We start from the raw sequence: 13,701 nt of genomic DNA on the forward strand, positions 1-13,701 counted from the left end.
TTTATAGCCAAAAATGCTTATAAAGCAACATCTCATCATTATCACTTACATCTTTTCTCCTTTGGAGAGTGGGATGGGTCAGATAGGTGTCCTCTAGGCATCTTTTGTCCCATTGAACTATCAAAAACATTGCTAGAGATGATTAGTTCCAGTCTCTAATTCAATGGCTGAAAATTAGGGGGTAGGAATTTTAGTTGAAGTATAAAAGGGACATGATCTCCCCAGGGACTCAGTTTCAGGAGAGTACCCACCTGACCTGAGGCCAAACAAAACCAAAGCAGAAAAAGCCATATTTACCTGCAAGAACTGACAAGTAATAGTTTAGGGTGGATCGGAATGTCTTTATCTTACATAGCTGTCATGGTTTGAACCTGGAGGCAACCTAATCCCAGCGAAAGCAGTCTGTGCCCTCAGGTCAGCACACCTCATTGACTAGGGTCCCACAGGCCTATGGTCGCCTCCACCGATCAGGCCAACACAAGCCCTAAATCCAGTAGCACACGTTTCCTTCCTCATTCTGCCTGTCACGTTGCAGCCTCTGGACTGGGAAAAGGTACAAACTCGCGGTTCGGTTCAGGTCTTGTATGAGTCGGCCTGAGCTCGGCGTAATCCACATGGCCTGCCATTTACTTTGCTCTCCCAGCCCTTCATTTTTTAATTGTTTTAGGCGAGGAAACCCTTGGTCGACCTCACCGATTGCAAGGACCTTGTCAGCTGACAATCTTTTTTTTTTTTTACGCCTACAGCATCTGGTCTTCCTAGGTGATCTCCCATCCAAGTACTAACCAGGCCTGACCCTGCTTAGCTTCCGAGATCAGACAGGATCCAGCTTGTTCAGGGTGGCGTGGCTGTAGACTCTCCCAGCCCTTCCTGATCACCAGGAGAGATGGAGCTCGTCACAAGAGTGGTGGGACGGGGCGGCAGGCCGTAACTGATGGGAGCAGAGCCACCAAATAAGTGAGGGAAGGGGACTCTAGAGGCATCAAAAATAAACTGAACTTCCCTTAGAATTTCTGTCCCATCCTCACTTACAGACCATTTATTTGTGTTGTCAGTATGATTTGGTTTAGTATGGGCGTTGGCTTTATGTTCATTCTGATTTACAAATTCTTACCTTCCAGTGACAAAATCCAGTAACACACCTTCTCTTTTGAACATGCCAGTATTTGCCCAAGACTCAATGATCTGATCCCACAAAAGTGAGTGTTTTAAAGTGCCTTATGCAGGGCAGATGTTTGAAACTATTCGATGCAAAAGTGAGATGCAGTTCAACCAAAAGTTTCAAGGTCTGGTATATGACACACACGAGGAAATGAAAGAAAACAGACATCAGACAAAATTGATAGCTGAGCCCTTTTGTCAGTGTGTTATCATCCAGGCTCTCTCCTAAGAGATCCTAGGAGGGGAAGTATCATGAATTATCTATGCACCGTCATCATCGTCACTATAATCCTCCAGGCAGAAGGGACCAACGACAACTTTGCCTAGAGCCAGGGGCAGGATGGACTGTAGCACTGGTTTGTCATTCATCTGCACATTAGCATCACCTGGGGAGCTTTAAAAAATGCTGAAGCCCAGGCCATATCCCAGACCGATGAACTCTTCATCTCTGGGAAGGGCCTAGGCGTCGGAATTTGGGAAGTCCCCTCCCCAGTTCTGTTGTGCAGACACACATGGGACCCCTGGCCTGTGGGTATTCAGTATTTAGCACTTCCATGCAACAAGGGTGTCTTACCGGCACATGGTACTGCACAGTGTATAAGAGCACTTTGGCATAGATGATCTCATCTAATCCGGGTACAAGCGGCACAATCATCTCCTTGGCTACTCTTAAGTTTCTATATAGGAGGGTGCAGGGGTGGCAAGCCGGAGGGTGGAGACCTTGGTGTGTGTGTGGAAGCGGAGTGTGCAGAGCGAGCCCGCTCCTCTTCCCTATGTGTGTGCTTGCACGAGTGGCTGGGGATGGAGAACTGCCGGAGAGTGTGAGGGCCTAAGGCCTCCTTCCCCACTCTGTGCCCCACGCCGTAATTATCTCTACAGAGGGTCCAGTTTCCTTAAAGCGGCACAAGTGGTTCCTGGCAGAGGCTGCACCGTGACCGGCCGAGAGCACGCGAGTCAGAGTGGGACCTAGGCATGTCGCAGAGCGCATGCGTGCATTTCAGTGTCCTTCATTTTAGGCAAATGGAAAGTAAGAAAATCTGGATTTTTAAAATTATATGAGACGATTATTTACTTCGCAAAAGACGTCCTCTCTATGAAAAAAATCACCCCAGGATTTCTTAAGATAACTGACTCCTTTTCTATACTGTAAATTGGTTTAAAACCCCAATTCTATATCCACTTGCTTTGCAAGCCTTTTTTGGGTTAAAGCTAAGCACACTGAAGTATTTGTCCAAGTCATCAGCTTTTTATTTTTATATTGCTTCGTCCAGAAGACAATAAAACAGAAATAGAAATTTTCCAAGACCCAAAGAGAAGCCTCTCTCGCAGGGCTGCCACGTATGGGCGCACAGATTGGACACTGCACAACCCCATGAGGCCCGGGCCAGGTGGACAGAGATATGAATCACAGTCCCTTGTTTGTGCAACATAGAGTGACTGCTCTGATGCTAGGTGTTGCAGAAGAAATAGAGATGCCTGCGACGTGTGTTTCTGACATGAGAGCTGGTGACTCACCGGTTCAGTCTCAGAACCCTACAGCCAGACCTAATGGTTGTCACTTCAAAGCCAGTGCTGTTTCTCCTGGAATGGCTTCATGCCAGTTCTGGTTCATTTCTCCAGGTGTATAAAGAACATTTCTCTTTTTGTTTTCTTTGTAAAAATACTTTCTGAGAACATTTTTTAAAAGGCTTGTTCCAGCTCATCCATATTCAAGAGAACATCATGCCTTGTGCTCTAAACATGAAAAACTCAGCTAATAGAAAGATCTCGTTTACTCCCCTGAACATGCACCATGACGCTCTATTAACCTTTAGTGTCATTCTTACCTTCATTCTTCCGAGCAAATACTGATTCCCCTTGCATTCAAATACAAGTCTGACCTCTTCTCAAATACTTTATCAGTTTTGTGTTTCAAACGGCCTTTGAAGTGTGTTTCCTTGGGGGTGTAAGCCTCTCAGCTGGGCATCACAAAGCAGGTCCTGGGAGGGAAGTGGAGGACTTTCTTTGCTGGCGTGGATCGCCTGTCCTCATGTATAATTGAGAACTCGTAAAATCGATGTGTTAGCAACAGAGGTGCTGACTTCCTCCAGCTTCTGGCCAGCTGTCCTTTCATTTCTTCCTGCAACCAGATCTTCAGTAAATGTCAAAAGCCATCTTTTAAAATCCTGATTGTGGGGACCTCCCCTCACCCCTCTAATATTACTCCAGGAATCTTACTACTTTGCTTTCTTCCCCTCCCTTGGCTGTCTGGAAGCTCAGAGCTGTTTAGCGTTTCAAATGTTCTGTTTAACTTGACTTCCTAATGCAATTCTTCCAAATCTACTAGGTTTTCGAATCTTGCATTAGTATGTTCAGCTTTATTTTTATTTTTGTGTGTGTGCTTTTTCCTTCAAGCTGCCCGAAACTCCTTTAGGAAGAAGAATAATACGAATGTGTGAATTAGAAATATGCATTTCCAACTCTGAGCCTTTGAGATCTGGTCAGCCGGTGCTTGGGAAATCAGAGGCCAGGAGCTCCCTGAACCCTGCTCATGGAAATGGCAGGAGTGGCCAGGACAGAAATCTGCTTTTGCTCTCCTTTTTCTTGACTTCATAGGAATCACGGGACCTAAAGCCATAGCAGTAAGTAAGCAGGACAGTGTATGCAGTAGTTCAGGTAACAAGCTCTAGAGATCAAACCCCAGTTCTGCCACTTGCCAGCTGTCCATCACACAGCATCCATCACGCTACTTAATCGCTCTGCCCTTCAGTATGTTGATCCGTAAAATGGGGACAGTAATTCATACCTCTTCAGCTTTTGTGAGGATCAGTTGAAATCATGAATGCAAACACTTAGCACCAGTGCTCAGAGCATGCATAATATGGACTAATACATATTATAGCCAAACACTAGAAGTAGAGTTTTATAGTTTCGTTTCCTGTACAAAGCTAGATAATAGTATGTGACTGGCTATTTTATTAGTCGTCATTCTAAATAACAGGAACAATTCAAATTGTTCTTTATAAAAAGGTGCGGGGCTATGGAAAGAAAAACTTCTAGGAAAAATGTTATTTCTCTCTTCAGAAGTTTCCTCAGTATTTTTTCCAAGTTTTTATATCTTCGTAAAGTAACTATTCTCAAACATTCGTTTATTAAGACAGTTAAAGTTTTGATTTGCATACAGTAATCTTTAATTCAAGATAACAAAATGCTATTCCTTTGAAGCTTTTTCCCAAATTTAAAAATGAACAATATACCATCTCAGCACAGACATCAATAAAATAACCAAGAAGTAAAATAGTCTTAAATGTCCTTTACTGGTAAAAATAAGTTTGCTGGAAGTTGCTCTATTTCAGAGAGCTAAAATAGGAAGTTCTAGTGGCCTTCTAGGTGCTTCGCCATGAGCTCTATATAATTTCCATATTTTAATTTTTCCAAATTGTATAGAAAATGCACAATAAAAAATTTTAAATATAACCGAAACAGTGATGATACAATAGAAGTCTATATCTGGAACAAAATCAAAATACAAAGATATTTCTAAAATAAGTACCGTTGGTATTGGAGTTTGTTAATCAATGTCACCCCCCAAATAAATTAAATACATAAATACATACATACACACACCCATACATACATACATACATACATACCGTTGAGGAAATTAAGCTAAACTTGCAAATCTCAAGCCACATATGCATGCAGTTCAAATGAAAAGGAAAATTGCCAAACAATAGTATCTGAAACAAAAATCTAAATTTAAACAGGTCCACTGTTACCTATTTTCGTAGGGATGCATTATTCATTTTAAAATTGGGACTTTATTTAATCCTCTAAAAGTACAAGGCAGGGCGCATATCCTTTGCCATGCGAAGCACATAATTGTCGATTGTTAGAGTCCCTATTTGTCCACCTCTGCCCTTGACTGCAAGGCTCTGTGAGGTGAGTGCAGACTTAACTGCTTAAGATTGACTCCATATTTAGGCAGCATTCATACAGACCTATTAGATACACTCTCTCTTTTTTTTTTCCTTCGGCAGTAAAAACACACCTCCCCTCTAGGAAGATAATTACGTTTCTCTAGATGCATGCACATCCTGAGCTGCAGGTCCAAGATAATTGGAACCAGGCAGCTACTTGCCCTCTAATTTAAATGGGTCCTAAGGCTTAGAGCCAGACAAGCCAAATCAGCTGCCTACAAGAGCCGAGACAGCAATGGAAATTTGTGACTAGGGCATAGCGTAATGACAACCAGAAGCACAATAGTGGGGAAAGAGGACAGTCAACATTTGGCCTCCCTAGGAATAAAAGAGATTGCTGCCCCCCCAAAAAGGGGACAGCCTCGACTTGGGGACAAACGCTTGCAGTTGTATGCAAAAGCAGGACCAGTGCTGCCAAATCCTCCAATTTTTTAAGAGAATTCACAAATCTGGCTTTTATATGAAAACTTCTATATTTTAAAAGTTAGCAACTCATTCAAGTGAAAGGCAACAACACAGCAATATTACTGTAACAACCGAAGAAAACGGAACTGCGAGGCACTGGTTTCCTATTCGTGGCTTACAGTGTGAAGTTTTCTTCAGGGCTGCGTTACTCCTTGAACTATAAAGACAAACGCTTGAGACAAATGCTATTTTTTCAACAGCTCTTCTCTAGAAGAAATAGTAAAGAGGAAAAAAAAAAAACCACTAAATGCAGTGTTGTATCAGGGATTGGATCCTGGAATAGAAAAAAAGAAACCCCCAAAACCATAGTGAAATCAAATCGAGTCTGAAGTTCCGTTAGTAGCATTGAACCCATGTTAATTTCTTAGTTTTGACAAATGGGCTGTGGTTCTGTAAGATCCGAATGTAAGTGGAGCCTGAGGGAAGGGTGTATGGGAACCTTCTCTACGAGCCTAGCAACTTTTCTGAAGATGAATTCCATGAGACAGTTTATTTAAAAATAAATATGTCCAATTGACTAATTCATCAAACACATATTGGACAAGCAAGTTGTCGGTGGATATCACTGTGGTAAGTGTAGCACGTGAGTAGGAAATAAGGGGGAATACACAACTGAATTGAGGTATGGGGCAGGGCAAAAAGAAAAATACCAGAAAACAAGATACCTTAAGACAATTGGGTAGACCAGTGTGGGGAGGATTCAGGTGAAATGACTGAAAGAAAATGAGAGCAAACTGTCATTGTCCTGAATTCCACGTAGACACGATAGACCACAGGATTATTCCTTTATTTTTTCTTTACTTAAATATGGTTTTAAACACTGTAAGGCTTCTTTATTTATCTGTGGTCCACCAGTTTCTTAGCTTCTGCTTTTTCATTGTTTTTTTCTTCATCAGATTAATGAAATATAAAGTTTGTACTAGTACAGATTAAGCACAAATAAAGGGTCAGAAGAAAATGAAATCTATCTCAATCTAAGCCATGGCGTCCCATACACATAGACAGCCATCTGGTCTATAAACTCGCCCGTAGCGGGATTTCTCGACCAGAGTGCTATTGGTCCAGATCATTTTTTATGGGGGGCTGCCCTGTGCATCATAAGATGTTTAGCTGCATCCCTGGTCTCCTCTCACTAGATGCCAGTAATAGTTGTGACAAACAGAAATGTGACAAATGTCTCCGTGGTCCACACCATGTAGAAAGCTGTGATTTCCACAGGCTCAGCCAGCCGAGATCTAGGGCACCGAGCATTGTGGTCCCTGGGCTACAATGAATCTGAGAGCTAGCATTGGGGCCCAAATGACATCCATTTAAGGGGGAAATCATTGAATGAGTTGGATATGATTCCTTGTGTCAAATCATGGCTCAGACAGGGGTACCATATAGCTGATTATAGTTTTGTCAAATGGAAGATCATATCAACGATTTCTAAAACTCAAAAATGATTTGGAGATTATAAGCATATTCAAAATGCTTATAATGAGCAATACGCTACCACTTAGGTTACTTGGGAAGCAGTTTTGGATTGATATAGCTTAGTTTATTTAGAGAATAAAAGGGAGCACACTTATATGTATCGATTTTTATATTCCCATTGCAGTCATAAAATATATTTATTTCACTGGTGGCCTATCATCAGATGTGTAGAATCCTACTGGTTCGCAAAGAACATCTTGCCCTAGACAGTATTGAAGAGTGAGCAGTTATCTTCTGTTTCAACATAAAACATCAAACCTATAAACAAAAAACAGGGAAGAGAGTTCAAATCTTTGCCCACCACTAAGTCGAATGCCCTACTAACTCTCTCTGAGCCTCCGCTTTCTCATCCGTGCTGTTGGAGCCAGAGCCACCGTGGTCACTGTGAGAACTAAACGTGACTCTACGAGACAGAGCATGGCCCACAGGAGAGACTCATGTTCCCTTCCATGGTTCCCATTAATGAATGAATGAATGAATGAGCAAACTTTTTCTAGATTAAACTGATATGATTTGTACTTAATGCTTTATATTTCACACAATAGGAGTGTTCATTAAATGTATCTTATTGACTTGATTGAAAGTACCGAAATTTAAGGGTCTAAATATTCCAGAGGAGTGTGTTTGAGCTAAATTTCCCGATGGCGGCTTGTTCCAGTTCTTCTCTTACCCTTAGTAGTGTATGTAACCTTGAAGGAGTACCAGTGGAGTTAATAATTTACAAAGGGTGACTTTTCCCCAAAGACACTTGAGGCTTTTTCAAGCCTGAATAAGGTCACATTATTCTTCTTTTGAAGATCAAGAAAATCACATCATGCTTTGAAAACTGATCTATGGATAGTTGTTATCATAAGTTGGCATCCAGGAAATGAACATTTTTTTGTTAAAAAGCTGTGCTCGTAAATCAGATTCTTATATATAATAAACTTTCCAAAAGTACATGCTGAACTCTTTTACCTCTTTTAGAGTTCTATTTTGGAGAAAAAAATTCAAAAAATAATCAATTTAACCTTTAAAAAAATATACTATTTTTTTTAAACGAAGAAAACGTTAATTTTAACATTTCCCCACTGCCTTTGCTAAATTACTTAGGTGGCATAAACAGTCTCTATCTTTTTAACTGGCACCTCTGAGCCTGAGGAACAAAAGGTCTTTAACACTAGGAATAAAGAGAAGATATGTGACCAGCACAGCCCTGATGACTTCAGTGTTGGTGGGAAAAGTGAATGGCTTAAAGAACTAAGATAAGAATAAAACAACCACAAATAAGCACATATGCACTGCCAATTTGGGTGCCATTATCAGATTCACTACCAATTCCTCCAAGGAAAAGTATCTCAACATTCTGGGGAAAGAGAAGAAAAGGATGGGACAGTTCAGAATCCAGACGACAAAAAGCCAAAGGTAGAACTGGAAAGATTAGGGGTGTGCATGCATGTGTGCGTTCACGCTCCTGTGTGTGTGTGTGTGTATCCCCCTTATACAATGATTGGAAAGACAGGCATCATTGAGTTATTCTTCATTGCTCCAAGACATTTTTAGGGGTCACTTGATACTAATTTCTGTCTTGTCACTGGAGAATTTATCAGAGTGGCCATGTCTGCACAACATAAAGAGAAGTGGATCTTTAGGAAGATGCCAAATGATCAAGGTACTTTTGGCTGCTGTCTACGTTGATCATGTCAATTGCAAAATAATCGCATTTTCTTTTAACCATGTGTTGTGCCCTCTCTGTATGCTAATTTAAAGAATATTGGTTGGAGAACATTTCTCATTTTTAAGTTCTTCCCTGCATGTCTTTTTTATTTACAAAAAAAAGTGGGGGGAAGAAAGGAAAAGAAAGAAAAAATTGTAAGAATCTGCCAAGCAACATGCTAGATGAGGGGTTGGCAAACTACTTATGGCCTACGGGCCAAATCTCACATGCACATACACAAAGTAGAATATTATTCAGCCATGAGAATGAAGGGAATCCTGCTGTTTGCGACAACTTGAATGGACTTTGAGGGCACTATGCTAAGTGAAATAAGTCAGAGAAACACAAATATCATATGATCTCACTTATATATGGAATCTAAAAAAAGCCAAACTCATAGAAACGGATAGTACAATGGTGGTTGCCAGGGGCTGAGGGTGGGGTGGGGGGAATGAGGAGCTGTCGGTCAAGGGCACAAACTTCCAGTTACAAGATTAACAAGTTCTGGGGATCTAACATACAGCATGGTGATTATAGCTAACGACACTATCTCATATACTTAAAAGTTGCTAAGAGAGTAGATCTTAATCGTTCTCATCACAAGGAAAAACCACTGGTAATTATGCAAAGTGATGGAGGTATTAGCTAACACTGGAGGTTATCATATTGCATTGTACGTGTATCCATGCAATACTTTGTATACCTGAACCTTACACAACGTCGTATGTCAATTATATCTCAATAAACCTGGAAGAAGGAAAGACTTCTCATTGGAGAGGTCCAGCTTTATCTGTAAAGGACCAAATACTAAATATTTAGGATTTAAAGCCATGTGATCTCTACCACAACTCCTCAACTCTGTGACACAGAGCAGTCATAGACAATGTGTAAATGACTGGGTGTGTGAATGTGTAAAACTTTGTTTACAAAACAGATGGTGAACAGAATTTGGCCTTGGTTTAGTTTGCTAACCGCTGTTGTAGAGTTGGATGTTCACATCTAGCCCTCACAGGAGAGGTCTGAGCTGGAGATATAAACATGTAAATCGTCGGGATTTGGTCATGGGCTCGGACAACGGCAAGGAGAGCATGTAAAAAGAACAAGAAAGAGACCGAAAAAAAATGGTGTAGATGACAGAGGCTCTGTTCATCTCTCTGGCGACCAAATCAAAGTTGTGACAGAAACAAGGAGCAGCAGCAAGGAAAAATCACCTGGGATGAATAAGCCATACAACTAGGGAGAAATCCAAGAAAGCACCCCGCAACGACAGAAGGTAAGACGGGGCGAGGACGCGGGGCTGCCCAGTCCCAGCGGTTGAGACGGAGGCTGCGGCAGCGGCAGACGCCTCTTAAACGGGCCACGTCTGCGAGCGGATTTTCACGGTGACGGACCTGCTCGCTCTGAGCACAGTGCCGATTCGGCTGCGCCCAGGGGGCACCAGGAACTTACAGGGAGACGTTGTCAGAGTGAGAGCCAAAGCGAGACTCGCTCTGTGCAGAAGTGCCAGCAGTGTCCATTGTTCCCTGTTGAGTGCCCTCCTCAGTATACTCTGCCATAGCCATGATGTCATCAAACTGGATAACAGGTCACTCCACCCAGAGGATTCCCTGAAACCGCACCTCCCCCAGTTTGTGGTCCCACCCAAGCCACATCCAGGCGTATCCTTGGCGAGTCAGGTGCTCCTTGCTGAGCAGCGCCAAGACTCACCCTGGTGGCAGCTAACCATGATTTCTGGCATGGCCTCTTGACGCAACTATAAGCACAGCATCTGTGGATTGCTTGCTGAATTTTAACAGGTGGCCCCAGAGGGGCAGAGGCCTGGGCTAAATTTGGCCTGTAGCTGAACCCCTCTTAGGACCGTGCCACTGGACAGACACCTACTTCACAAATCCACACTAATAACACCAGGAGACTTAGGAGCTTTGCTTCGCACATAGAAACAGACACAGAAAGGCAGCCCAAATGGGAAGACTAAGAAGCAGATGCGATATGAGAACGGAACAGAGATCCAGATATGATGGAGTCAAGTAATCTAACATACAGAATTCAAAACACTGGTTATGAAGATGCTCAATGAACTTTTGGGAAACGGAGATAAATTCAGTGAGAACTTCAACAAAGAGATAAAAAATATAAAAATGGAAATGGAAATTATAAAAGGGAACCAGTCTGAAATGAAAAACACATTATCTGAGATGAGAAGTATATTAAATGGAATAAACAAAGGAATAAACTAAGTGAATAAAGAAAAGGATCAAATGCCCTATCTAGAAGACGGGAAAGTCAAGGACACGCAATCAGAATGGCAAGAGATCAGATGCCAAGACTACAAAAATAATTTAAGGAGCATATGGGATACTGTTAAGGCTCCAAATATCCGTCCGATCGGCATAACTGAAGAAAATCAAGATGTTGAACAGCTGTTTGAAGAAATAATGATGGAAAACCTCCCTAACCTGGTGAAGGAAATGGACATAAAACCCCAGGAAGCTCAGAGAATTCCAAAAATCAAATAGGCCCACACCAAGACACATCATAATTTAAATGCCAAAGGTTAAATACAAAGAAAAAATATTAAAAGCAGCAAGAGAAAAACAGATAATTACTTATAAGGGAACACCCTTATAAGTAAATCAGACTGGTGGCTGATTTCTCAAAAGAAACTATGCAGGACAGAAGGACTTGGCAAAAAATATGTCAGGATTAAGACCCAGGATCTACAACCTAGGATACTTTATCTAGGAAAGCTATCATTTAGACAGATAAAGAGCTTCCCAGACAAAAATAAGCTAAAGGAATTTACCACCACCAAGCCAGTATTACAGGAAATGTTGGAGGGACTTCTCTAAGAAGAAAAAAATACAAAAGACTCTCTTCAGATTAAAAGGCACACACAGACTAAAAGGAAGGCGTTGGAAAATGATATTGCATTGATGCACCTAGAAGGTATTTAAGTCAGAGAAAGATAAACACTATATGATTTCACTTATATGCAGAATCTAAGGAATAAAAAGAACAAACTAATCAAAAACAGACTCCCAAATATAGTGGACAATTTGGTGACAGACAGAGGGGAGGGAGCTTGGGGGGGTGGGAGAATGGGGTGAAGGGTTAAAGAAGTACAAATTAGTAGCCGATGGGTGGTCACAGGGATGGGGAGCATTGCATAGGGAATGCAGTTAACATTAATATGTTGGCTAGGTGGAGGGTCAGGGGAGGGAGGGAGGAATTGGGGGGGATTGTTTTACAAACTATATAGATGTCTAACCAATATACTGCATACTTGAAGCTAATTAAAATAAATTAATTTAAAAAAAAGAAAAAGAGAAGAATGAAGAAGACAAGAAAGCCCAGGATCGTGCTTGGAGGCAGGCATTCCAACAACATTCCAAGAAATGTTGTGTGCATGGGATAATCTTTATCAAAATTATAGGATTATTTAGAAGCAGGAAATATCATCATAAGAAAGGAGAAATACTCTTTTTATACATCGCATTGAGCTAAAATGGAAAGCCTTCTTCAACTGCTCTTGGTACATGGTGAAGTAAGCGACATGAGACACAGTAGTAAAATCTGCCTGGGTCTACTACGCAGCTGTGTGATCTTGGGCAAGTTACCTAACCTCTCTGTTTCTCTACCTGTGAAATGGGGATGCAAGTGATAAGAATGATCTCACAGAATTGTTGTGAAGGCCTGCCATGTAGTTAGTGCTATCCACATGTACAATATTATTATTCCTTCTCTTCTCTCAACTGCGACCTTATTCTAGAAGGGTCTGCAGAAACTTGCTCTTACTGGTTCTTGCTTTAGACCCTGCACTTCTCTATCGATTTGGCTCACACTAAAATGAAACTCAGTTCCACTTAACCGTTGCTGCTCTCGCCAGAACATCACCATGCCTCCTCATAGCCACGCAGAGCCTCTGTCCCCTTTAAGAACCTTCGAGCTCCACTGTTATAAAACTTCCTCACGTTCCCATCTACACCCCGGCTGGGAATTCCTGTGCCACTTGTCTTGCTTTGACGCCTCGGCTTGAATTATGCAGGCCACGTCCGGCTCTCTTAAGCTTGCTGAGGGCCCCAGAGTCTTTATCTTTGATCGAATTTCCACAAGTGACTGATGTGGCCCACATGAAAGGCACATTTCCCTGGGCAGCATCAGATTATATGTAATTACCAAAGAAATTGGTCAATTCCGCCTTTACCTTGCCTCTCAAGAAAATTTACTGTTTCATGACCAGATTTCATGGAAAGGAGTTAGTTCCAAATCCATCTTCATTGGATTCGAGCGAATTTACATTTGTTCCTGTTTTGTTCTGGTTTTCATTTTATCGAGTGTCATTATGGACTCGCTGATATTTACATATTTGGTATATTTTAGGCAATTATCATTCCATGAGGTTTTGATGTCCACACTGTCCTTTGGACAAGTAGTAACCATTGCTTCAAGCTGGTGACTTTATCCTCTGGACATACTCTTCCTTGTCTTTGCTGTGGCTGAGGCAAAATGTCCTGGCTCACGTCCATCGCTGCCCCAGACCTGGGACCTGCCAGATGGCCAAGGATCCTTGGATCCTGTCAGTCGGAGGTATCATTTCCACGCCAAACTCCTTACTCTGAACACTGGTGATTGAAAGGAAGAAAATGAAGCTTTTGTCTCGATTTCCAGTACAAACTGTATTGGAGGGTAACCAAGTAGCCCCAGAAGATGAAGAAGTGTTCCCCTTTACTGGAGGATTCAGCTAATATTTGTAGACGGGAAGGAATGATAAAACTAGAAAATGAGCATTTGCAAGGGGAGAAAACAAACTGATTTGATAATGGAGGAATCAGACCATGACCACCTTCAGCCAGTGATTGATCTGTGTCATTAATAGCAGGAGACCTTGACATCTTACTATCTCAGATGTGATCAGAGTCATAAAGAAAATTGTCCTGTTTAAAA

The 13,701-nt window shown here is 41.7% G+C and overlaps 1 pseudogene; it reads right to left on the reverse strand.

Moving 5' to 3' along the window:
- Positions 1 to 737: 737 nt before the first annotated feature.
- LOC111741733 lies at positions 738 to 856 on the reverse strand (annotated as a pseudogene).
- Between the last annotated feature and the right edge of the window lie 12,845 nt (positions 857 to 13,701).

This window comes from Pteropus vampyrus, unplaced genomic scaffold (genome assembly GCF_000151845.1).
Source record: "Pteropus vampyrus isolate Shadow unplaced genomic scaffold, Pvam_2.0 Scaffold81, whole genome shotgun sequence".
Classification (NCBI taxonomy): Eukaryota; Metazoa; Chordata; class Mammalia; order Chiroptera; family Pteropodidae; genus Pteropus; species Pteropus vampyrus.